Here is a 25,150-nt window from a genome sequence, read left to right as displayed (position 1 = left end):
GCCTTGAATAAAGGTGTCAGTTTTGTACCAGTTTAAAAGGGTAAAAACCTACTACTATATTTTGCCACTGGTGAAAGAGATCTCATAGTGTATATTATCGTCTGTTGGTTTGGCAGATGGACTGCCAGTCTCATCACCGTGTGCGAGTGATCGTGCATCTTTGACTCGAGGAGCCGCCACATTGCCTCTGGAGCGCTCACGTACCGGCAATCGATGAAATTGGTGATTTCATCGTAGCGCAGTTCTGGCTGTCCATTCGAAGATAGAGCAATGTTGGCACAATCAAATCCCTTGAAGATGTATTCATAGATGTAGTTGATGGCTTGAAGGGAAGTGCACACTTCCACGTTGATGTGCGCATCATACTTGAGCGTCAAGTAGGGGTTGTACGGCACGACGTATCGATTGTCCATCGAAACGCCTTTGACTTCTGCCTGCTCAGCGTATTGACGACGGTAGAGTGGGTAGCTGCTCACATTGGGGATTGTGGTGTTGTTGAAAACTTTTGGGAACTCCTTTCTGCACTTTACATCATTCATGCAGGGTGCGCGTAGGTTTGCAGCACCGCACGAACCGTGCATCATGCATCTCGTGACAATCTCATGCAGTCGTGAATGGTCCCGCATTGGAATTTCGGCGCATACAAACTAGTCGATCTGTTCGTCTGTTGTGAACTTGTCCTGAGCTCGCAGAGTCACCAAGATGTGGGCGTGCGGAAGGCCCCGCTGCTGGAACTTGATGGTGCAGACGTGCGCCTCTGATTTTCCAAGCACGCTGTGTTTGGTCAGATCGTCGATCAGAGCGTCCAACTTGATTTTGAATACACGTGCCACCAAGTCAGGTCGAGCTGATGGCTACTCGCCCGGTCGAAGGTTGTCGGTAATATCTGGCCAACTTGGATTTGTGGTGAATGTTATGAAGAGGACCGTCGTGTGAAAGATACTAAGAGGAAGCAACGAAATATGTTAATGGGAGAGTGGTGATAGGAGACTTGCAGCGGAGCAGAGAATCCATTCCATTTATGAAGTAATATACAGTATCGTAATTGTATAGTGCATATACAGCAGTGTGATATACAGTAGGGTGGGTAGAATAATACATAGTGTAATATTACAATGTATAAGGTGGTGTATAGTAATACAGTATGTAATTTAATGTTGGGTTTGTCTATGGCAGTATATAGTACGGGGTGGACCCGTGTGATATAAGAGAATAAAGTTTAGCTGGAAGCATATTATATTTTTTGCGACATAGAATTGTAATGTATTACTTACTGTTAGTAGCTCAGCTTATTGGAGAGTATATTTAGTATACTGATGATACTATGTAGTTTATACTTTAGTTGTTTACGTGGTGGTTTAGTTACTGCAGCTACATACTATTAACATTCCTTCCCTTTATTAATGCTACCCCTATCCCTTCCCTTTGATGCTGCTAATCCTGCATAATGCACGGGCATAATATGACTATAAACCCCCCGCCCACCTCCTACGCATTTCACAAGTAATACTAATCCCATATCTGCATTTCCCATAAATATGCTAAATTCCTCTTGATATGCAAATTATTTTGTCAAGGCGCTCTTCCCCCTCCAACCCAGCTTAAATAGACGCTCCAAGCCTGGGGTTGTTTCATTCAGACTCTGTCTTCTCGACAGACCTATTCTTCACCTGAGGACGGCTGCTTACGTTGTGGCCGAAACGTCGTGAGAATTATTTTATGATGTTTTATTTTTATTATTTTATTATTTCCATTCTACGTGACTTTACCGAAAGAACCAAGAAGATGAAAAATATATATTTATGGAACATTACTTTATGTCTCATTTACTATACAATATTTCAATACAGTGTTACATGCAAATGCACAGTAATTATGAGTTTAACAATGCTTCCCTTTTTGTTGAACCGTAACACATTTCATAACACTGACGGTATGGGAATGCATGCTCATTACGCCGTTTTAAATGAATGCCACTGAGTGCGATGATTTTCATTCAAAACACCACTGATAAACACCAGTGTAAATGGAAAGGTTTACAAGGCATGTGTCCAATGAATTATGTATAATTTTATTTCCGTATGAAAAAAGTTTGCTTTTTGAAGGGAAAAGTATTCGTCAAGCATAGTTGTAAATTGTTACCAAGAAAAACATTTCTAAAGTGTTCATATATATAAGACAGTGGGAAGCCACCGTGGCGAGATGTTAACTACCTCGGCTGGTATGCCGGAGGTCTTGGGTTAAATTCCAACCCTGATGCCTGTATATTTGTAGTTTTCATGTTCTCCCCGTGGTCACGTGGATTTTTCTCCAGCTCCTCCGGCTTTTCCCTCCACATTTAGAAACATGCTTTTAGAGTAATTGGCTGGTGTACATTTCCACGTGATAAGCCACTTCGTTGAGCTATCATTTGTGCCCAGGTCACTTCTGAAAAAGAGCTCTATAGCTCAGTGGGCCTTACCTGGATAAAAAAAATATACGTTTAATTGTTTATTTGTTTTTTTATTAAGACCATCTTCATGAATAAAGTCTGGCTACTGGAGTATTTTTGGATGAGGAAACTCGAGTGCCAGGGAAAGGATAGGCACATGATTGGGGTAATCTTTAATGGGTTTGAACCCTTCTCTCTAGACTGCCTCTATGAATGTACCACAATAGCCCGCAGGTGGGCATTATCTCATCAAGCACGTCATGACTCACATCATTGTGTGATCAACCAAGGTGACCTCCACATTTCTAGATTAGACAAACATAATATTCATGGGAAATGTAATTGGATATAAATAAAACAGTATTACCAGATACTTAAGGACATGCGTCACAAAGGCCGCATATGGCCATATTTATAAAAGTTAATGCGAGTGCACTTTCCTTTGGCTAGTTCTATGCTTGGTATAATTACAACACATTCTATGCATTTAAGGCAAAAGACCAAACATCTATTTTTTAACTGAAATGTGCATTAACATGGAGTTGTTTTGGACATTATCAGCAGGCAAAATTATTGCTGCATACATGTAGGCTATGGTGTAATGATCATAGACATAGCCATGCTGAGGATGATGATGATGGTTTTAGGGGTGAATGGAAACTCCTTGAGCTTCAGCAATGCTTCACGCAAGTTTGTCAAAAAAAATTATGAGTAAAGATGAAACCTGCGGCATTGAAGCATTAACAGAGGGTCATACGACTTTTACCAGATGCTCTCATAAAATGATGCAGATAAATCCAATAGAGAGCGCTCATCCATGGACGCTCCCTTATCTGTAAAGTATTAGCTCATTACCCTTACCAAACACTGCCTTTAAAATCGGTGAAAGTCAAAGAATGTCACAATTGACACGACAATTGGGGCAGCAAACGTGTTTATTGGCAGTTTGTGCAATTATTCAATTTTACACAACTGTCATTATATCAGGCCTTATACGTTATAACAAATGGATAATAAGGTAACATTGAATGAAAAGTGTTGGCACACCCATCCCGCAACTCTGATTGGCATGGTTGGCTACGTACGGTGCGAAAGAAGTTCAACATACGTGATACAATTAATTGTTATGTTATTATTTTTTTCATATGACAATTTGTAGTTCACAAATAAAAGTGTAAGTAATATGTAACTAAAAACAGGAATAGTATGCGGATTTGAATAACAATACTAACAGTTTATATTTTTTATTTTGAAAAAATGGGCGATATAAATAGATATACAGTACAATCATCACAGCGTGAATTTGAGTGGAAGTGATATGCTTCCTTTTCTTGAAACATATCAACTATAGCATTCTAATCAGGAACAGAAAATGATATTATAAAATAAACTATTGATTAATTCCTGAACCACATATAAACAAGCTACTTTGTTGAGTATAATGCATAGAGGCATGGCTTATTTCTCATTCGGTATATACAGTATTCTGGTACGCTGCTAAGCTGGCTTGCAGTAAGGCACTACTATGAGAGTACAAGGGATGCCTATCCATAATAATACTTTGTCATTATACATATAATAATTATTTTTCATTGTACCCTGTAATGTGATGAATCTGGCTGTCGCCTGATGATGCCAGTTGTAATTACTGGCGAAAAGTCGTACTCGGATTGTTAATGTTGTGGATTTGTTCTGTTTACGTGACAAACCTTATTAATTGGCTCTGAAGGGTGGTGATGGGTTCAACAAAACATTTATATTTACGCGATCTAACCCAAAAACATGTTTTATGAACAGGTTTGTAGTTATATAAGAAGAGCAAAATAAGGCGAGATGGATGTGACGTGCCAAAATAATTGTTGGAACAGCATCCTGGACCATTCCAGATGCAATTTAGCACTGCATATTGATAATTGTCCAAAATACACATCATAAGCAAGTACACAACCACACTGCCAGCTTCAATGGTCCACAGAAGCAATGAGCAGCACTTGATGAGATCCGCACAAAACAGGAAAGATGCAGATACCGTATGCACAAGTTGAATATAAAATTCTCTCTCCTGTGTGCAATCATGGCTACGAACAATAAACCATGGACTATTGAAGTTCGTGCTGGCCAAAATAGAAATGTGAATATGGAAGGTGTATCAGCGATTTACCAACTCTCAGACAAAGCAATTGAATGGGTAAATCACCGAGTAGTAAATATGTAATAGTGGCTCTTCATTTGGTCGTACGAAAGAAGTTCCTCCTTGAGACATTAATCAGATGCCACTTGCTGCAGACTATGCTCGGAGAACACCGACTTTCTGCAAGAGAAGCACAACACATGTGACACTTTCTTGTCAGCATCCCGGGGACAGAATCCGCGGCTTTGATGCCTCCTTGGATTCAGAGGAGCACTCAGTCGCTCCACTGCAATGATGAGCGGGGACAACACCCAAGCTCTGAATAACCAACCTGACAGATGACTGTAGTGTTGGCATTGCCAGGACGTATCCACGCCTCTATAGAGAGATTTGGCACCAGCGGCTGCCTTCAGACTATTTCCATTCATGTCTTAACTTGATAATCAAGGCTGCAAAATGGCTCCTGATTGAACAATATTAAAGAAGAGAGCAAACGTTGGCCACCTGTTGATATTTATTCTTGATGTGCGCGTCATCACCAGCTGGTCAAGCGTGTTAACTACTTGTAGTTATATTGTAATCGCTGTGGCTAGATTGGAGTTTCATGGATCATCAGTAGAGGCAGCAGCATCATCATCATATTAATTTATCATCATCAACAGCTTCATCATTGATAATTCACATTTTGATCTTTGTTATCATTAGAACCGCTTGCATCGTTCTCCTAATTATCACTATCATTAGCATTTTCTTAGGTTTTTTCGGTAAAATCACGTAGGTAAAAAATTTAAATTAATAAAAGTAAAAAAAAAATCACGACGTTTCGGAGGGAACACAAGCTTCCGTCTTCAGGTGGAACCGTCACAGCACAATAGCTGTATCAAGTAAGAGAAATTCCAAGAAAACAGTCCTTGTATATATACTGGTTGAGGGTGGGAGGAGTCAAGGCAGGCACCTGGATATTATTATTGTGAGGTTCGGTGCGGCTGAAGCACGCTGCTAGGAATGAGCCTTTGTTGTGTAGACTGGTTGAACTGGGAGGTTCCAAGAGTTGTTAAGGTGCGGCTGATGTAAAGGTGCGGCTGCTGTAAATGGGACTGAGCCTTTGTTATGTACAGTAGATGAAACAGCACTTTGCTACGTTGCTGGGATTAATTATAGATTTGCCAAATATGTGTGGTAGAACTTAAAGCAGGGAAACCAGTGTGTGAAAAAAGAAGAATTAATCCCAGCAATGTAGCAAATTGCTGTTTCATCTACATAACAAAGGCTCAGTCCCATTCACAGCAGCCGCACCTTTACATCAGCCGCACCTTAACAACCCTTGGAACCTCCCAGTTCAACCAGTCTACACAACAAAGACTCGTTCCTAGCAGCGGTTTCAGCCGCACAACCTCTACATAACAAAGGCTCATTCCCATTTACATGCACCTAAACATCAGCCGCACCTTAACGACTCTTGGAACCTCCCAGTTCAACCAGTCTACACAACAAAGGCTCATTCCTAGCAGTGTGCTTCAGCCGCACCGAACCTCACAATAATAATATCCAGGTGCCTGCCTTGACTCCTCCCACCCTCAACCAGTATATATACAAGGACTGTTTTCTTGGAATTTCTCTTACTTGATACAGCTATTGTGCTGTGACGGTTCCACCTGAAGACGGAAGCTTGTGTTCCCTCCGAAACGTCGTGATTTTAAATTTTTATTTTACTTTTATTAATTTAAGATTTTTACCTACGTGACTTTACCGAAAAAACCTAAGAAAATGAATACTTGCAGTCACGAAAGCTTTAAATCTAGAATCATTAGCATTGTGGGTGGTGACGTAGCCTGGAAGTCGCAAATTTGCCGCTTGAAGCAGAGGTTCACGGTTTGAATCTAACGGCCTCCTGATTATTACTGCAGTTGTAATAACCATGATACTACGACGCGCCTTCTGCTTCACAGTGGACATTAAAGATCCCACTGACAGTATCATGCCACGATATCAAGATCCAAATTTACAAATTAGGACTACATAACAATCGTTGCCCCCTACTGGCGGACTCATGCCCCAGGTCACTCTTGCAAATGAAACTATCCTGGTTTCTTGCTCTCACCGAGTTAAACGAAATAAACTTGAGATTTGAATGTGTTTGTTGGTTGTGTTAAACCACAGGTGACGCAATGCCATGTGTTGTACCGTAACAGAGGGTGGAGCAAGTCACACACACTATCACATTCGTGTGTGAGACCGATGAAGCCTGACTGATCAGTTCAGTGCATCCGAGGGGCGAGTGTCAGTACCTACAACCGCAATTCCCATCAGCATTTCCTCAGCTACTGATTGACTGCGTTTTTTTACCATTTGGGGTTCACCAATTCCACATGGCAAACGAGACTAAAAACTCTCCCGTGGCATTTGTGCAATCGATTTTTGTATAATTTCTGGATAATGTTGGAACTACACAAGTGAGAATACAATCTCTGCTTGCATTGGGCTGTCTTTGATTTCAGCGCTTATCCACTGTAGTCTACAGTAGACCATTTTATTTTCCAAAACTGAGTTGGAGCCAACTATACTGGATATATTACGTAAAAATGTGCACCTTTTAAGGCTGAGGCACATTTTCTTTAATAATACGGCGACATCCTGTGAAGCTTTTGGACCTTGTTCAATTTTCACAATAATTATGGAACTCTTACCTGCCGTTTCATTGTGCATGTTTCATAGTTTTTTCAATTGGAATGTAAAAGAGCCTTCGAAAGTATCAGCAATACTTTTGCAGTTTAACAAAAAACTATGCAGGTATTTATAGAAAATTGATTGTAGAATGGCTCCGTTGATTTCTTTGCAGCTTATTTGAAACTATTTCCATTTAATTTGTTGAGTTGATTGGACGTGTAAATGTGTATTTGTTCATTGGAAATATAATCATAGCAATTATGTTAAGAGCCTCCTTAGTGAATGAGCATTTTCCAGGAGGGTTCTACATTGCAATATTTGGTATTTGCATGATAATTATGCTCGAATAACCTGGAGTGTGATGACAAACCTCACGAAGATGAGTGGATAGGATCCGACCATCCATAAACATATATAACCATACCTCTGTTCTGTCTCCACATACAAATACAATATTTTTTAAGTCCATTGATCTATCAGCCATGGAATTATGCAGTGGTCTGTTCTTGTGAAGATTAGTTTGGATACAGTTGTGGTTTTTTTGCATTGAACAAGCCCAAGTAGTTTAGATGGAGTGCTCTTGCCAATAACATCAGGCAGTATCTATTTAACAAACCTGACTCTTCGAATGAGACCCAGCGGATTAGAACCAGTGCAGAGTTTACCCGCATAAACAAATTCTTTAATTAGACTACCTTAAACGGAAAAGTAGTTGCCGTTTTTGGCAATGGTTCTTCTTCATAGCACATCAAATGCGAGGCCAGAGAGGGCGGGTTAATGAGGGTTGGAGATTCTATGTTATACGATGGGGCCTGGTGAGAATAACAACACACATATAAACTCCGATCTGCAATGTTATTGACGAATATTTGAGTTTTCTGTTATGTGTGGTTGGATACCACTGCCAACCAAGTATATATTACCAAATAATTTGCTTAAGCCAATCCTACTGGATAACATTGGTCTGGAAAGTCTATAGGCCAATGGATTAAAATATAGTTGATTTGTTTATGGCTACATAGTAAATACGCTTTTACTCTATTTGTTATTACTGATAATACTGCACAACACTGCATACTGCGTTTGTAATCCATAGACAGGTCATGCATTTAATATGCAGTGCTACCCTTTTCTGACCTCATAATCCAGAAGGTTGAGAGTCTAATACACATGATGATCTATGTGTGATACACCAACCCTTATTTACAATCACGTACTACCGACCCAGACCAACATTTAGCCGTGACATTATGCAGTGGTCTGCTGCTGTGAATAGTCATGTCAAAGTGTCTCCTTGCTCAAAAATAATGTGGCAATTCTTATATCTGTTGGTCTTTCTGAGCCATATATTATATGAGCCCACGGTGGTGAGATGTTAGCTTTCTCAGCTGGTATCCAGGGAGTTGTGGGTTCGATCCTAACCCTGACACCTGTATATTTGGAGTTTGCATGTTCTCCCCATGGTCATATGGATTTTTCATCCGGGTCCTCCGGTTTTTCCATCCACATGTATAAACATGCGTTTAGGGTATTTGGCTACTATAAAATTCCATAAGCCACTTGGTTGAGCTATCATTTGTGGCCATGTCACTTCTGAAAAAATAGCTACATAGCTCAGAGGGCCTTACCTGGTTAAAAAAGTATAACAGTTTAAGTAGTTTCATATTTCCATGGCAGCGTGCGGTTTATCTATAGCAGTGTTTCTTAAACTGTTTACGCCCGTGGACCACTCAGTCAATGCAAATATTTTGACGGACCATACAGCCTCCCACCCCTGGTGACAAAACGCAATGACGTATCTCTCTAAATACCAGTAATACAAAATGATTCATATGACTGGAGCATAAACACTTTATTTTTTAAACGCAGCTGTAAGGTTATTTTGTTTTTGGAGGGGGAGGGGGGCATTTACATCTCAGGGTGAGAGTAGTTTAATCAGGGTAGTTTACCTAACTTAATTTTATATTCACATTGTCATTATTGTCCGGATCAATTTGCATTTGCATCACACCCCCGCCGTCTACATGAGGACCGTCGCGGACCACTGGTGATACCGGTGACTACATTTTTACAACCACGGACCTATATTAAACTAATTACTGACTCTTGCAATGGAGGAATATGTCATGTCGGCTCCACACCTGAGCAATCTGTTAGGCAACCAAATTGCTTAAAAATTGATGCAACTTCAATTGCCTGTAACTCTTCTGTTCCCACGTAGGCTTTCGCGACCAATATCATCCATAATAGAGGTTTTTTGGGGGGGGTTAGATCGTGTAAATATATCAATGTGTCGTTAAAACCCACCACCACCCGACACTGCCAACTAGTAAGGGTTGTCACGTGAATACAACATGCCAATTTGTCACTAGTACAGCACACCGGTGTGTTGGAGAGCCAAGCCACAACATTTACAATCTGAGTACGACGTTTCGACAGTAATTACAACTAGCTTCATCAGGCGACAGCCAGATTTATGGAGAAGTCCACCTGTTTCGTTCCTTATATAGAGGCATAGATGTGGTGACCACCCTTCTGCGCTCTTGCGCAAAGTGGGGACGGGGGATTAATGAGTCATGAAAAAAAACTCTTATGTTTTGTTCCCATCTGAGTGAGGAATTACCCACGAAGGAAATTTCACTGCATATTCAGGATTATACAAAACAAAGTTGGCAAATCACTTTACCAACAGATCGGTTGTAATTCGAATCCATCTCTACTCTAAGCAATCAGTCACGCAACTAGTGGCAGAGGCATTTTCACGTAAGAAATGTAGTTGCATACAACTGATCACTCAAGGTTTGACCTTGCCAGACATAGTTGACAGCCAATTCTTATTTATTGTATTTGCAACCTTTAGATTGTGAGTCAACCATTCTTGGCACTGCTTCCGGGCCAGATTAAGCAAAACATGCCATGTACAATATGCCTAAAAGTAAGCAGGAACATCAGCATATTTAACATTCCTCCCATGGGTATTGACATTGGATTCTTGGTGCCCCATGACAGTGTAAGGTGATGAAAGCCTCATTTTGTAGTCCTTGCTCTCAAAGACAGGAATTATATCAGTAGATCGGCTATGTATTCTTAATTAAGTGGACAAATTGTATTTGAAATAACATGCAGAATGTCAGTCACCTTCAAAGGTCTCTAAACTGATTGCCCTCGAAATCCCCCTGCGAGCTGCATGATTGGCTCAAGTGCACCCGAGGTTATAATTGGTCCCCCTGTTAGCAATATTCTCAAAAGCAATTTTCTACTGTGATGCCGTAATGCACTGTGACCGGCAATGTACCTTACATCAAAATTACCCGTAAATGGACAGTTAAAATGCCATCCTAATACATTTTAAAATAACAGCTGAGGGTGAAAATTAATTAATATTTTAACTGTAGCAACAAGGGCCAGAACATTTGCCCTGGGTGCAGTAATGCTATTGACAAACGTTGGAAATATCCATAGCATTTGTATCTGTTTTTATATGGTCTACTAAAAATATAGAACCCAAAACTGAAAAGTGTGCAAAGAAGTAATAATAGCGTTTTCCCCCTTTTTTCTGGCAACAAAGCTGAAACCTTTTTACAAGGATTCATGTCTGCATTAACCACACACTATTATAATATATGCATTGTCCTTGAAACTGATTGGTCCACACCAAGGGACGGCTTTCTTTAGTGTGTTTTTGTTTGCATTTTGATTGCAAGTGTAATGTAGTAACTCCACGGGAGACGACTTCACGGGTAACACACTCTTTATTTTATCAAACTTGGTTACAGGTGACTAACACCTACTTTGTATCTCGGGTGACAAACACCCACTTAGCTACTTGGCGACTAACGCCCACTGAGCTACTCGGATGACCAACATCCACTTAGTACTCGGGTGACAGACACCCACTTAGCTACTTGGCGACTAACGCCCACTGAGTTACTCGGATGACCAACATCCACTTAGTACTCGGGTGACAAACACCCACTTAGCTACTTGGCGACTAACGCCCACTGAGCTACTCGGATGACCAACATCCTCTTAGCTACTTGGCGACTAACGCCACTGAGCTACTCGGATGACCAACATCCACTGAGTACTCGGGTGACAAACACCCACTTAGCTACTTGGCGACTAACGCCCACTGAGCTACTCGGATGACCAACATCCACTTAGCTACTCGGCGACTAACGCCACTGAGCTACTCGGATGACCAACATCCACTTAGCTACTCGGCGACTAACGCCACTGAGCTACTCGGCTTCACTAGGTCTTCAGCTCCGTCTTCGGGTCTTCAACTGGGTAACTCTCCCCGAGTGCTCTCGCGCGTCCCCCTTTATACCCCACCTGCGGACGTCGCTGCGAGCACCCACTTATTCGACCAATCGCCGGGTGCTGGCTACGATCCTCTTTTCCCACATCTCATCGTGCCTCACCACTCACTCCGCGCCGCCTCGTCATCTGTCACTCCCGGCGCGCGCGTCCACACCACGCCCACAACGCGTGCCCAACCCCGCACCCCGTGCCGCCCCGTGATCCATCACTGTCACAGTCGGCGCACGTCAATACCACCACTACATCACCCCCTACCACATAGCTCGCAGCCGCCCCGGCTGCTACAAAAATATACAAACCCTCCCTGTGTGCCCCGTAACACAACACAACAACAAGAACAACTAAGCTAACAACACAACACGACGCGAACACCACCATCCGCAACCCTCAACCAATGCCACCGCGACAATAGAACAATATATACAAACCGGCGAGTGACAATAGCAATGTGTATACAAAAAAAATAAATGGAAATTTTTTTTTTTTTTTTTCTCGACTCGTGCAGTGTCCCCTTTTCTTCCGAGCGTCCCTACAACGGGACATTACCCCGGCAGAGGGGAACACCGGGCGAGCTCGGTGTAGAGCACAAAAAAACCGTCCTCATGAAAATTGTTGGGACCTAGCCCGAGTCCGCCTTGCCGGTCCGTCGTACGGCACCAGACGCGGTTGAACGTCCGGTGGTGCCGGCGGTTCAGGAAGACATCGGCCAGGCATCGAGGACTCGTGCGTGCCCCGGGGTTCAGGCTCTCGACGGTCAGCAGCCGTCAAGCCCGAGGCACCTGGGGGTGGGTCAGGTGGAGACACGTGAGGAGCAGCCTGCGACACCTCCCTCCCCGAGTCGACGGTCACATCACACGCCCGGTCGTCACGGCACAGAACGGGGTCACACGGTGCCGCATAGGGCTTCAGTCGGGAGGGGTGCACATACCAACGGCGTTTCCCCCATTTAATCTGTATACTCTGGGGTCGTGCAACCCGCACAATTTCCACCGGTCCCCTCCAAGGTCTCAACAACTTGGGGGACGTAGCCAACGGTGCATGTGGACAATGCAGCCAGGCCTTATCGCCTGGTTTCCAATCATGCGTATGCACCCTCCGCTCATGCAATTTCTCGTTTGCAATTTGCCGCGACCGCGAATTCAACCTTGCCGCCTCCCGCGCTTCAGTCAATTTGGCGATATTAAATTTGATGTGGTCTGCCAATTTAGATTTTGCACGTGGCTGGGAAATCCCCAGATGGACGTCCATGGCCGGATCGGCCTCCCGCCCATACATAAGAAAAAATGGGGAAAACCCCGTCGCCGCATGAGGGGCCATTCGATAGGCCGCGAGTACCCCCGGCACCTGTAAGTCCCAATCAACCTGATCGTCGCAGACCTGTTGGCACAACATAGACGTAATCGTCCTGTTCAGACGCTCAACCATCCCGTCAGTCTGCGGGTGGTAGGGGGAAGTACGCACTTTCTTTGTACCCAACAGGTCGCACACCTCGCGCAACAAAACGCTCGAAAAATTCTTCCCTTGATCCGTCAGCAAGCGTTCGGGGGCGCCCTTGTCCAACACATAACCCTGGACAAAGGCGTCCGCCACCGCCGCAGCCGACTGGTTGGCGAGCGGCCATGCCATAGGCCATCGGGTGAAGTATTCCACGCCAACCAGCAGGAACCTATTTCCCCTTGGTGTAACCGGAAAGGGCCCCAAGATGTCCAACGCTACCAATTCGTTTATACGCGAAACCTGAATGGATTGCAGCGGTGGATTAGCCGCCAATGGTGGCGGTTTCCTTTTGGCGCACTCTACGCATCCCTTAAGAATATTCGCCACGTCGTTACCCATCCCCGGCCAATAATAGTCTCGCTGGATTAGGGCGAGCGTTTTGTGAAAACCCAGATGCATGAGCCGTTCATGAGCTGCCAGAACAATCCTACCCCGCATAGCAACAGGCACCACGAGCACGTGACGCCGGGACATGTTGTCCCACCTCATCAACAGGCCCTGTCTGCACACCCAGAAACCGACCCGCGCCTCCCCTTGTTCGGGAGCGCCAACTTTCCGACGCAGCGTAAGTAGGGAGCTGTCGGACATCTGGAGGCGGCCCCACTCAATGAGGGGCAACGACAACAGCGAATCCCTCCCCGTGGGGGCGTCCTCTCCCGGGGTGTCAGTGGCGGCGAGCGCAACTCCCGGGGCGCCGGCGACCGGGGGTTTTCACCGCGCTGATCCCAACAAACATGTGCAGTCCGTGCACGGCGGCAACCGCGACAAGGCGTCCGCGTTTGAGTGCCGCAACCCTTTTCGGTAAATCGTCGTGAATTGGTAGTCTTGAAGGACCTCCAACCATCGGGACAATTGGCCCGATGGCTGCGCCACGCGCATAGCGTATTGTAGAGCCGCATGGTCCGTCCGGACCGTAAAATGACGGCCGTAAAGATACGGCCTGAATTGCTGTGTAAAAAACACAATGGCTAACAATTCACGACGAGTTACGCAATAGCGTTGTTCTGCGGGGGAAAGAACCCTACTACCGTAGGCGACCACCCGTTCAACCCCCCCGACCAACTGTGAGAGCACCCCCCCGATACCCGTATTGCTGGCGTCCGTGTCAAGCAAAAACGGTTGTGTGAAATCGGGGTAACACAAGGGGGGAGCCTGCACCAAAGCGTCACGGAGGGAGCAGAACGCATCCTCCTCCTCTGCCCCCCAGTGAAACCTCACACCCTTAGCCGTCAAAGCGTGCAGGGGCTTGGCTATGGTGGCAAATTGCTTGACAAAACGACGGTAATAGGAGGCAAAACCAATGAAACTACGAACCTCCGTGACCGAGGTTGGCGTTGGCCATGAGCTGACGCAATGCGTCTTAGCAGGGTCCGTCGAGATCCCTGAACGACTCACGATATGGCCCAAATACCTGACCGATTCCCGAAGCAGAAAACATTTAGCCGGTTTAAATTTTAGCTTAGCGGAACGCATCCTGAGGAACACCGCTCTCAGTCGCTGGAGGTGCTCCTCGAAAGTCCGACTAAAGACGATAATATCGTCAAGATAAATCAAACAGGTATCCCATTGGAGGCCCGACAAAACCAATTCCATGAGTCTCTGGAACGTGGCGGGAGCGGAATGTAAGCCCATGGGCAAACGGTTGAATTCAAAAAGGCCCCCAGGTGTCCGGAAAGCAGTTTTAGGTTTAGACTCGTTATCGAGTGGCAATTGCCAAAATCCAGAAAGCAGATCGAGTGTGGAAAAAAACTGCGCTCCCGCCAAGGCATCCAGCGACTCATCCATCCTGGGGAGCGGATACGCATCCGCCATCGAGATTTTGTTTAAGCGGCGGAAATCGACACAAAACCGCAAGGACCCGTCCTGTTTCTTTACTAGGACAATAGGAGCACCCCACGGACTAGAAGAGGGCGAAATGATATCGGCCGCCAACATATCATTAACCGCCGATTGCACATGTTCCTTCTCGGCCGGGCTGAGCCGGAAGGGATTCTGACGAATAGGGGCCGCGTCCCCTGTAGCTATGTGGTGGCGCAACAGGTCAGTGCAGCCGATATCGTACTTATGTTTGCTGAACACGTCAGCAAACTCGATGAGCAAACCCCTCAATGCTCCCAATTGCACCCCGGACAAGTTAGCAGAACCCGCACACAGCGAGTCCAACCACTCAGTCCCCTCATCACTTTGAGGATGCGACTCGACAGTAAAATCTGCTTGAGCCACGAGCCGTTCCTCAACGGGCAGCGGCGCGGCGTGAGCCAGCACCGTTCCCTGCGCAATTACGGCCGGCCGCGACCCCGTATTCAGGACCATTACGAACGGCTCACTGTCCCCTCTCACCACGGTTTGAGCAACCGCTAAGTCGAGGCCCTTACTGGCTCTGTTTGACGGCCCCAACAGCACCCCCTGTGCCTCCGCACCCACCTCGAGTGGCTTCCTGAACCGAAGGGGTACTAACATTTGCGATCCCGGGGGTACCCGTACAGTGTGAGTCGCCAGCGCCTGCACCGTCGCACAAACCGTGCGCACTTTGATAGGGCTCGACAAGAAGGCAACCCGCCGACCTGACGGAAGCTCTATGCAGGCCTGATCAATAAGAATTTTGATGGGCATTTTTGACAAAAAGTCCGTACCTAGCAAACAGGGAACGGCCAGCGATGATGATACAAAAATAGGGCCCGCTAATTTAATGTCCCCAATGCAAATAGTCGCCCGAATCTGGCCGATGATCCCCAGGGATCCCCCATTCGCCGCATAAAATGGCACGTCTACCGGCAGAAGGGGTCTACTTTGGACGGGAAGAATGTTATAAATAAGGTCCGAGATGATGGTGGCCGACGCACCCGTGTCAACAAGCACCCGGACCTCAACCCCGTCAATGAACCCCGTTACCACGGACGACCCGGCTGACGCAGCCACGATCCTGTGGGCCAATTCGGACCACTCGACTGCTTTCGGGCCGCGTACGGACCCCCCTCGCCGAATTGAACCCCCGGCACCCAGCCGCGTACCCCCCACCGCGAAGCGGCGACCCGAATGTGCCGTGTTTGTGGACCGAACGTGTGAGGTGCCGCGACTTGCCGGGTTTTGTTGGGATGACTTGTGGCCCTGGTCGTCGTCCCGACGTGGTCCTGCGGCGCGCGGACGCGGGGCCCGGCACCCGGCTGCGACGTGACCCCGAAGGCCGCAGTTGTAGCAGACGACGGAAGTCGTAGGTTTCGGTTGCTCCAGCTTGCGGGGCGAACGTGTGGGCGAACGACCTCCCGTTCTCCACTCCCCCGGACACGATGCAGCGAAGCCCCGCTCCTGCACCGCAGCTGGCTGAGGTTCGGCGATCGTGGCGGCCAGTGCCACATTCCCCGGCCATTTGCAGACGACCCCCGGCTTGCGTTTGAGGACCTCGTACGCGTGAATGCTCGTGGCGATCGCCAGGGAGCAGATCTCCATCTCGTCTGCCACGTTGATGGGGACCCCCAACTCGTGGGCCAACACCAGCAGCTGCTCCGTCACCATGGCGTCCTTCCCCTCCTTATCCATGCGGGGAAAAGCCGCGTCCGCCAAGGCGAGCAGTGCCGTGCGGTAGGCTAGCGTCGTTTCCCCAGCCACCTTCCGCCGATCGTAGAACTGGTGGCGGCACGTGGAGGGCGGCCCGAACACCTTCGCCATCAGGTGTAGTGCGGCCTGGAGCGTAGAGCGGGACGACCTTGCAGCAGATGTGAAGGCTGCAAGCGCGTCGTCGTCAAGCATCGCTGGCAACGCACGCAGGGCAGTGGTGTCGGACCACCCCAACATCTCCTGATGAGCGAGGAACCTTCGTTGGAAGGCTCCCCAGTCGCCCCCATCCGCCTTGAACGCCGACAGCGCGGGCAATCTTTGCTGGAGGACCCGATCGTCGTCGACGTCGGAGAGATTTTCCCGCGCTCCGCTGGAGTTGTGTAAAATGTCGGCTCGGTTGTCAGGCGCAAAATGGAGGGCTCCGGCGCGCGCTGATGACGTGGGCTGCGCTGCGCGGAGGTGTCCGGCCACGTGGCGTCCGTCTTTCCCGCCAATCAATGGCGGCCCCTCAAAAACGGCGGGAACTTCCAGGCTTTCGGCGCGAAGCGCCGTTTGGCGGGATCCCGCCAGCCTCGCTCCTTCCTCCAACCCCGCAGCCGTTTTCCCGCCCGCTGGAACGGAGATCTCGGCCAAGATTGCAGCGGCGGCGAGCAGCAACTCCGCCAACCGGGAGTGTGCGTCTTGGAGGCTGGTGTCGGAGGCAAGCAGAGCGTCGGCCATCACCGCGAGGTGCTGCATCGGCGGCCACTCCTCGTCCTCTCCTCCCGAGGTTGGTGTCCCCGGTACGCCGTCGTCATCCCGACCTCGCTCGTGGGTACGGGTAGTCTTCCTTGTGTCCATACTTCTTGAAGACAGGTTTACTTCTGACGCCAGTTGTAATGTAGTAACTCCACGGGAGACGACTTCACGGGTAACACACTCTTTATTTTATCAAACTTGGTTACAGGTGACTAACACCTACTTTGTATCTCGGGTGACAAACACCCACTTAGCTACTTGGCGACTAACGCCCACTGAGCTACTCGGATGACCAACATCCACTTAGTACTCGGGTGACAGACACCCACTTAGCTACTTGGCGACTAACGCCCACTGAGTTACTCGGATGACCAACATCCACTTAGTACTCGGGTGACAAACACCCACTTAGCTACTTGGCGACTAACGCCCACTGAGCTACTCGGATGACCAACATCCTCTTAGCTACTTGGCGACTAACGCCACTGAGCTACTCGGATGACCAACATCCACTGAGTACTCGGGTGACAAACACCCACTTAGCTACTTGGCGACTAACGCCCACTGAGCTACTTGGATGACCAACATCCACTTAGCTACTCGGCGACTAACGCCACTGAGCTACTCGGATGACCAACATCCACTTAGCTACTCGGCGACTAACGCCACTGAGCTACTCGGCTTCACTAGGTCTTCAGCTCCGTCTTCGGGTCTTCAACTGGGTAACTCTCCCCGAGTGCTCTCGCGCGTCCCCCTTTATACCCCACCTGCGGACGTCGCTGCGAGCACCCACTTATTCGACCAATCGCCGGGTGCTGGCTACGATCCTCTTTTCCCACATCTCATCGTGCCTCACCACTCACTCCGCGCCGCCTCGTCATCTGTCACTCCCGGCGCGCGCGTCCACACCACGCCCACAACGCGTGCCCAACCCCGCACCCCGTGCCGCCCCGTGATCCATCACTGTCACAGTCGGCGCACGTCAATACCACCACTACACAAGTATTGTGGTTAATGCAGACATGAATCCTTGTAAAAAGGTTTAAGTTTTGTTGCCAGAAAAAAGGGGAAAACCCTATTATTATATTTTGGTACTGGCAAAGGAGGTCTAATGATGTGCAAAGAAGCATCGAAAGATGCACGATTGTATGCTAGGAATTACATGGAGTTAATAAAAGAGGAGCATACTCTTTTATTAAGAGGGGAGCATACTCAGGTCGAGGGTCTGTGGGTGATATCAACATGGGGCGTTAGAGCTTCTGATGCACGGACAGAGCTTGAGGATGTTGACGTGGAAAGGGTAGCTCCAGTGCTGCATTCATCTCATCCAGCATCTTGTTTACTGCAGCTTGGCGCAAATGTCTGATGCGGTGGTGTTGCATAAAACTGGTGTCCACACTAGTGGGGTTGTCCTCAATGCACTGGAGATGGTCATCGTGGTGACATTTAGCCGAGTGTTCCCCAATCAGGTGTTAGACGATCGAGTATACACGGGTGCACAATGTGCCGCTCCAGAGTAACACACAGATAGGCCCGCTATACGTGGTGTCCAGGAGCTTGCACCCCACGTACAGCAGGCCGGCCGAGCCAACAGATATCTCACAAGCACAACTTGCTGGCTGTCTCCTCAAGGTTTCAATGGTAGATTGGCCTCATGTCCAACGTCATTACGAGGCAGACAAGCTCTGGGGTACTCTTTACCAATTGGTCATTCGGATATATTTTGAGCTCGTAGGCAGCTCTAGTTGAAACACAGAACACTGTCTTGCCCGTCCTTGGTGAAATCACCATTTCCATCGGTAGTCTGCTACCATGGCCAGGTTACAGTTAAAGGCACCTTTAAAGGCTGCCAATGTCCCAGGCTTGGGTTGCGAGGCAGATGTCATCTGGGTACTCACATCAGTGTGACTTTATAGAAGGTAGGTCGTTCAAAAGGGCAGGGGCAAAAACAGACCCTGAGTTTGTGAGTTCTTCTACATCCGCAAGTAGCTGACCTTGTTTTCATGTGCGCTTGGAAGCAGCGATCTTGTAGAAGAAGCTCGATGGTTTACAGTTTTGGGTGTGGCAGGACTCATGACAATGTTGGCACAAGTCGATTGTGTCAGACGGTAGGTATTACATGCTGCTGTGAAGTCCAGGAACATTCGACTTGTTTTTTTTTATTTTGGCGGAAATCGCTTTCAACAAATGTTGTTGTCGCCAGGGCATTATCACAAAGTGCTTTGGCCATTGTGGAAACAAGCCTGGTCGATGCTCAATGTGCTATTGATAGTGGGCGAGATACTTTTCAGCAACAATCGCTTCAAAAGCCTCAGACACACACTCAGAAAGGAACCCATTACAGCACCTTTTGCGTGTTATTGGGTATAGTAGCGTGAACGATTAATCAGATTGTCCACATCTGGCAACAGGGAATTAGTTTTCACACATTTAATGATCACATTGGGAACATACGCCAGTGCTCTGGTGAATTTAATGCTGATTAAATGTGAACTTCACTGCTCTCTCTGTACCATCCTACAAAATAAATGTATTTCACCCATGACTAATGTGTAAGAGACTCTCGCAACTTTTTTCATATATGATATACTTTTTTCAATATCATTGAAACTTGAAAAACATTTGGAAATTAAAAACATTTACAATTTAATGTTTTTAAACAAATTTAAAAGTGTAAAATTCCGAGCAACAATTGTCCATCTTACCTTCCAGAGTTTTTTTTTGCATTGCTCGCATGTGAAATGAGGTGCCCAGGGTTTGTCTTGATCCCCGACAGGCATGCCGAAATATGCCTTGTAGACCTCACACATCTTAGCAGATGCTTCCACAGAGTACTTTTTCGCTCTTATCTTGATAAATTGGCTGCAGACATAGCAAAATGCGTCTGCCAGATGCTTGCAGCCTCTTGATGCCATCTCAGTAAAATTCAGATATGTATCCATCTAGGCAGCTGGAACTAAACTGAACTTAAGGCCCCTGTATTTATACTACGATTTATATTACTGGAAAATTCTAGAATGTTCTAGAAGTTACTCCAAGTTTACTCAGCACTGGATCTATCTGTAATGTTCTGGAAAATACGTAAATTTCAAAATATGAATGTCCTGGTCACAAAAGCAAAGTTTGTGGAGAATAATAGCCATTTTTTGTACTTTTAAGGCATACGCAATAAGGAAATAGCACTTACTACTCACAAAAAAATGTTACACAGTGTTATTTACGTAGCTATTATCACCCCTTACTGGAAGACTAATGCCCATCGCCAAACCAGGCGTTGGATCACCTTGTGCTGCACAGGGACAGTTGCCAATAGTGGCATCAGCGTTCCAAGATGTTCCATTACATGATGGGGCACAATATGAATGTAAGTTCATTCATATATAATTGTTTCACTCCATAATAGACAATTTTCCAAAGGCATCTGCTCGGTAAGCAGTTCTAAACAAGTCAGTGCCCTGTGGATTTCAACGGATGATTCGCACAGCATCACGTGCCACCGCTCCACAAAACCAGACATGAGGAAAACTGTGTTTGCACGTTGGCGTTCCAATGGCAACCTTAACAATAAATCCCAGCACTGGCACTAATCCAGCCTCGTGAACATCTAGGGGACATTAATAAAAAAGACAAGGGTTTTTTTTTTTCACAAGCGTAACCTGTCAGATTGGCTTTGTCTCAGCATTTGCATCACACAAATGTGTACAGCTGCGGCCATCATCAAAATCCAGTTTTATTACAATGACAAAAGACTGGCGCAAAATATACATATTCACGTGAACAGTGTACGTTTGAACAGTCTGCATAACATTAGTTGTCGTGCTGGAATGAATTAGCAGTGTCTCCTGATCATTTGAACGGTCATGAATGATAACCCTGCTATGCCACCACCCACACCTCAAATCTTGCTATTTCATTCAGCAGGCATTGGAAATATGTTAACAATTAATTGCTGGACCAGGCAATTTATTAGCATGCTACCTGCCTGTGTAAGTGCTTTGATTGAAAACCCTGGTAAGAGACTGCACTATGGCAGGATCAATTCCAATGAAACAAAAAAATGCATCGGTCACTCTGTGACTTTAACAATTCAACAACAATTTGGCTTGCATGTCCTGAGGTTTGTTGCATCTGGTATGTACTTACATGACCACAGTATTGATCGCGTAAGATGGCAACAAGAGGGATTCGCCGCGACAACAGGTTGAATTCATTTATTGTCAAACAATTTGAACTGTTCACACTGTGTGGGTCATGACGGTTATTTGACCATACTTGCTAAGCTGGTCGGTGGTGGTTTCTGAAGGCTAATTTGAACTCTCAGAAGGGTGATCCAGCACCACTGCTGCAAACCACGATTCCTGGATGAGTGAATGTTCTCTGACTTCACGCCAGGCTAAACCCAGGCACCCACGCCCCTCGGTATGTGTTTTGGAATAGAATGCCTTGGATACTGTCGTCGTGTAATGGTTAGCACACTTTGCAGTCCAGAGGTTGCAAGATCAGCCTCGCAGTGCAGCGGTCGAAATAATGGTGCAAGCGTTTTCAATCTCCCCTTGTTGGTGGTTGGGTAATCCCACCTATTTCAAGACGTCTGACCAGCATGGAACAGTCGGACTGCATAGCCTCTAGAGGTGCCCTCTAAAGTTTCCTTGAGCAGGGACTTCTTTGCCAGAAGTGAGGAAGCAATTGCAATGGTGCCTTGAGGCCAGTGGCATTGGAAGTGCAGCGGGCACACCACTATACCATTGTTATATTAAACTAATTTACAACTTTTTTTTATGAATGTAGAGTACATGTGAAAATGACTCCTAGAGGGCTTAAACATATATCGCAGTGGTCCCAATTTTTGTTTATTTTCAGCTTCCGTTAATTTGACTACAGCCTGAAAATAAAGGCACAGAAATGCTTTAATTTAGTTTACTGTGAACGTATATATTCAGTAGCATAATAGAAATGCTGCCACTGAACATGCTTATATTGAGGAGAAAATAAATTGTGCCGTGATCTAAAGGAAATAAAAAGGAAGCTACTGTCCACTATAATTAAGCTATGAAGAGCTATGCTTTTGATATGTTGACATAAATACGTCTAAATGGCCAATGGATACATGTTCCTGCCACACAACATAGTAAACGTTAGGAACCGTAACGAACCCGGTTTTATGCAGGCTATTGTCATTGTGACCAAAATTACAGTTTGTGCCATATTGAGAAAAAAAAGATTTCGTCAGGACTCAAATTTATGACCTGGCTGGGTGGTGCTGTGATACAAACTTGATTTGTAAATGAATATATATAAGGGTGTTGAGGAATGCATCAGTCCATCACTCCCTTTGGAGCTGATGAATCTGGGTCAACAGTCACCACCCTCTGGTAAATCTGGCCCCTGCCATAGGAATGTGGAGTTATCATTGGCTCATGGAAACCACAAAAAACAAATAAGCACCTCCTCACACTTGTTTAGACGTGACACTTTGACTTCTGACACTACAATAAAACACGGCAGGAAGGCACCACATTGTACATATTGTTTTCTTTATATTTTCAAACAAGAGAGCCTGACCACCAATAACGCGTAATTGAAGTGTACGCTGCATACAACTTAAATGCTAAGCATGTATTCACGTGGCACACGAACACAGCTGCTTGGTGGTGTGATGTAATGATAATTGCAACAGCACTCTTAAAAGCTCCACACTGGCAAACACCGGCATACAATTCCTGTCGAGGTCATCTCATACATTTGATGGCAACGTTGCTGTTGCATTACACGTCACTTTAAATGCTGGACATGTAACTGGTGATGCAGATATGACAGGAAATTTACTAGAAAAAATATATTGACTTCAATAAGCTGTTCAGACATTCCTGGAGACCAAGAAATGCGTATAGATGAGAATATAAGCAGACCGATTTGTTCATATACATGCAAAGTCTTTACGTGATATATTCCAGGCATGTCTGCTGTTGGAGAAGCTGATGATCCAGTGACGTGCTTAGGGTAGGTGCAAGACTATTAACTTATCGAGTAAGAAACATGTCAGCGTACAGAATGCACAACCACTGTAATCGTTCGTCAAATTGATTGAAATATATTGTGGTTATGCTCAGGATACATATACAAAATCATGCTATTGAGAATCAATTATATTCCGTCACATATGTTGAATGCAATTGCTCCTTGGAAAACCTTGAGCCACTATAGAATCTACATGCATCACAATGTTCAAGCCAATTGTCAAATCCAGGCTGATTCGATGCTACTATCCAATTATTGTTGTTGTTTCAAGAATCACATCGAATATCATTCTGAACCAACAAGATAATGCACCCCTAACAATACTGCAAAAACCTAACCATGCTGATAAGACTGTATAACATTTTTTTTTTATCCTGGGTAGTAAGTGTTATTTCCTAATTGCTTATGCCTCAAAAGTACAGAAAATGGCTATTATTCCCCACAAACTTTGCTTTTGTGACCAGGACAATGATATTTTGAAATTTACCTGTTTTCCAGAATATTCCAGATAGATTCAGTGCTGAGTACGCTTGGAGTAACGTCTATAACTTTGCAGTAATATAAATAGTAGTATAAATAGACGGGCCTTAACCCCGCCAGTTCAGTTTAGTTCCAGCTGCCTAAGTGGATACATCTAGATTTTCTGAGATGGCATCAAGAGGCTGCAAGCATCCAGCAGACGCATTTTCTTTGTCTGCGACCAATTTATCAAGACAAGAGTGAAAAAGTACTCTCTGCAAGCATCTGCTAAAATGTGTGAGGCCTACAAGGCATATTTCGGCATGCCTGTCAGGGATCAAGACAAACCCTGGACACCTCATTTCATCTGCGAGCAATGCAAAACAACTATGGAAGGTAAGAGGGCAATTGTTGCTCGGAATATAACGTTATAACATTTGTTATAATTTTTAGTTATAAATTTTGTTACAATTGTTAAAATTGTAAAGTTTAATTTTCAAATGTTTTACAATTTTCAATGTTATTGAAAAAATATATCACAAATGAAAACTCTTGTGATAATCTCTTGCAAAAATGCACCTGCTATCGCGTATCTGGACCTTCCTTCATCCATCGCCCCAGTGCCTCACTGCCATGAGCTCCCCGTACCCACTCCTCCAGAGAGAGAGCAGCTGTCTTCAGAAAGGAGCAACAAGTCAGAGAGCGAGAAAGACGTTGTACATCCGGATGACAATTTCAGAGGTTGAGCTGAGGAGAGAAACCCATACTACCCCAACCAAAAAGACCTCAACGACTTGATCAGAGATATTGGTCTCACCAAGTCCAATGCCGAGCTTTTGACGTCTAGACTCAAGCAGTGGAACTTGTTGGGTGAAAGTATGCAAGTCGCAGATCAGAGGAAGAGTCACCAACCTTTTTGCAGCTTCTTCACCCATCAAGATGGGCTCTGCTTCTGCCACAATGTGACCAGTCTGTTCGAGACAGTCGGAATCGCCTGTAACCAGAATGAGTGGCGCCTCTTCATTGACAGCTCATCCAGGAGCTTCAAAGCCATGCTGCTCCATAATGGTAAGAAGTGCCCATCTCTTCCCCTGGCTCACTCGGCGCACCTCAAAGAGGATTGCAACAGCATCAAGACCTTGTTGGACGCCTTGAAGTATGATGAGTACGGCTGGGAGGTCATCGGAAACTTCAAAATGGTGGCATTCCTGATGGGTCTCCAAGGCGGTTTAACCAAGTTTCCCTGCTATCTTTGCGTTTGGGACAGCAGGGACACCAAGGCGCACTGCCACAGGCGGGACTGGCCACAGCAGACTGAGTTATCTGTGGTG

This window comes from Lampetra fluviatilis, chromosome 14 (assembly GCF_964198595.1).
Source record: "Lampetra fluviatilis chromosome 14, kcLamFluv1.1, whole genome shotgun sequence".
NCBI lineage: Eukaryota > Metazoa > Chordata > Hyperoartia > Petromyzontiformes > Petromyzontidae > Lampetra > Lampetra fluviatilis.
The sequence above is the reverse complement of the archived record's forward strand: the minus strand, read 5'-3'. Positions refer to the sequence as shown.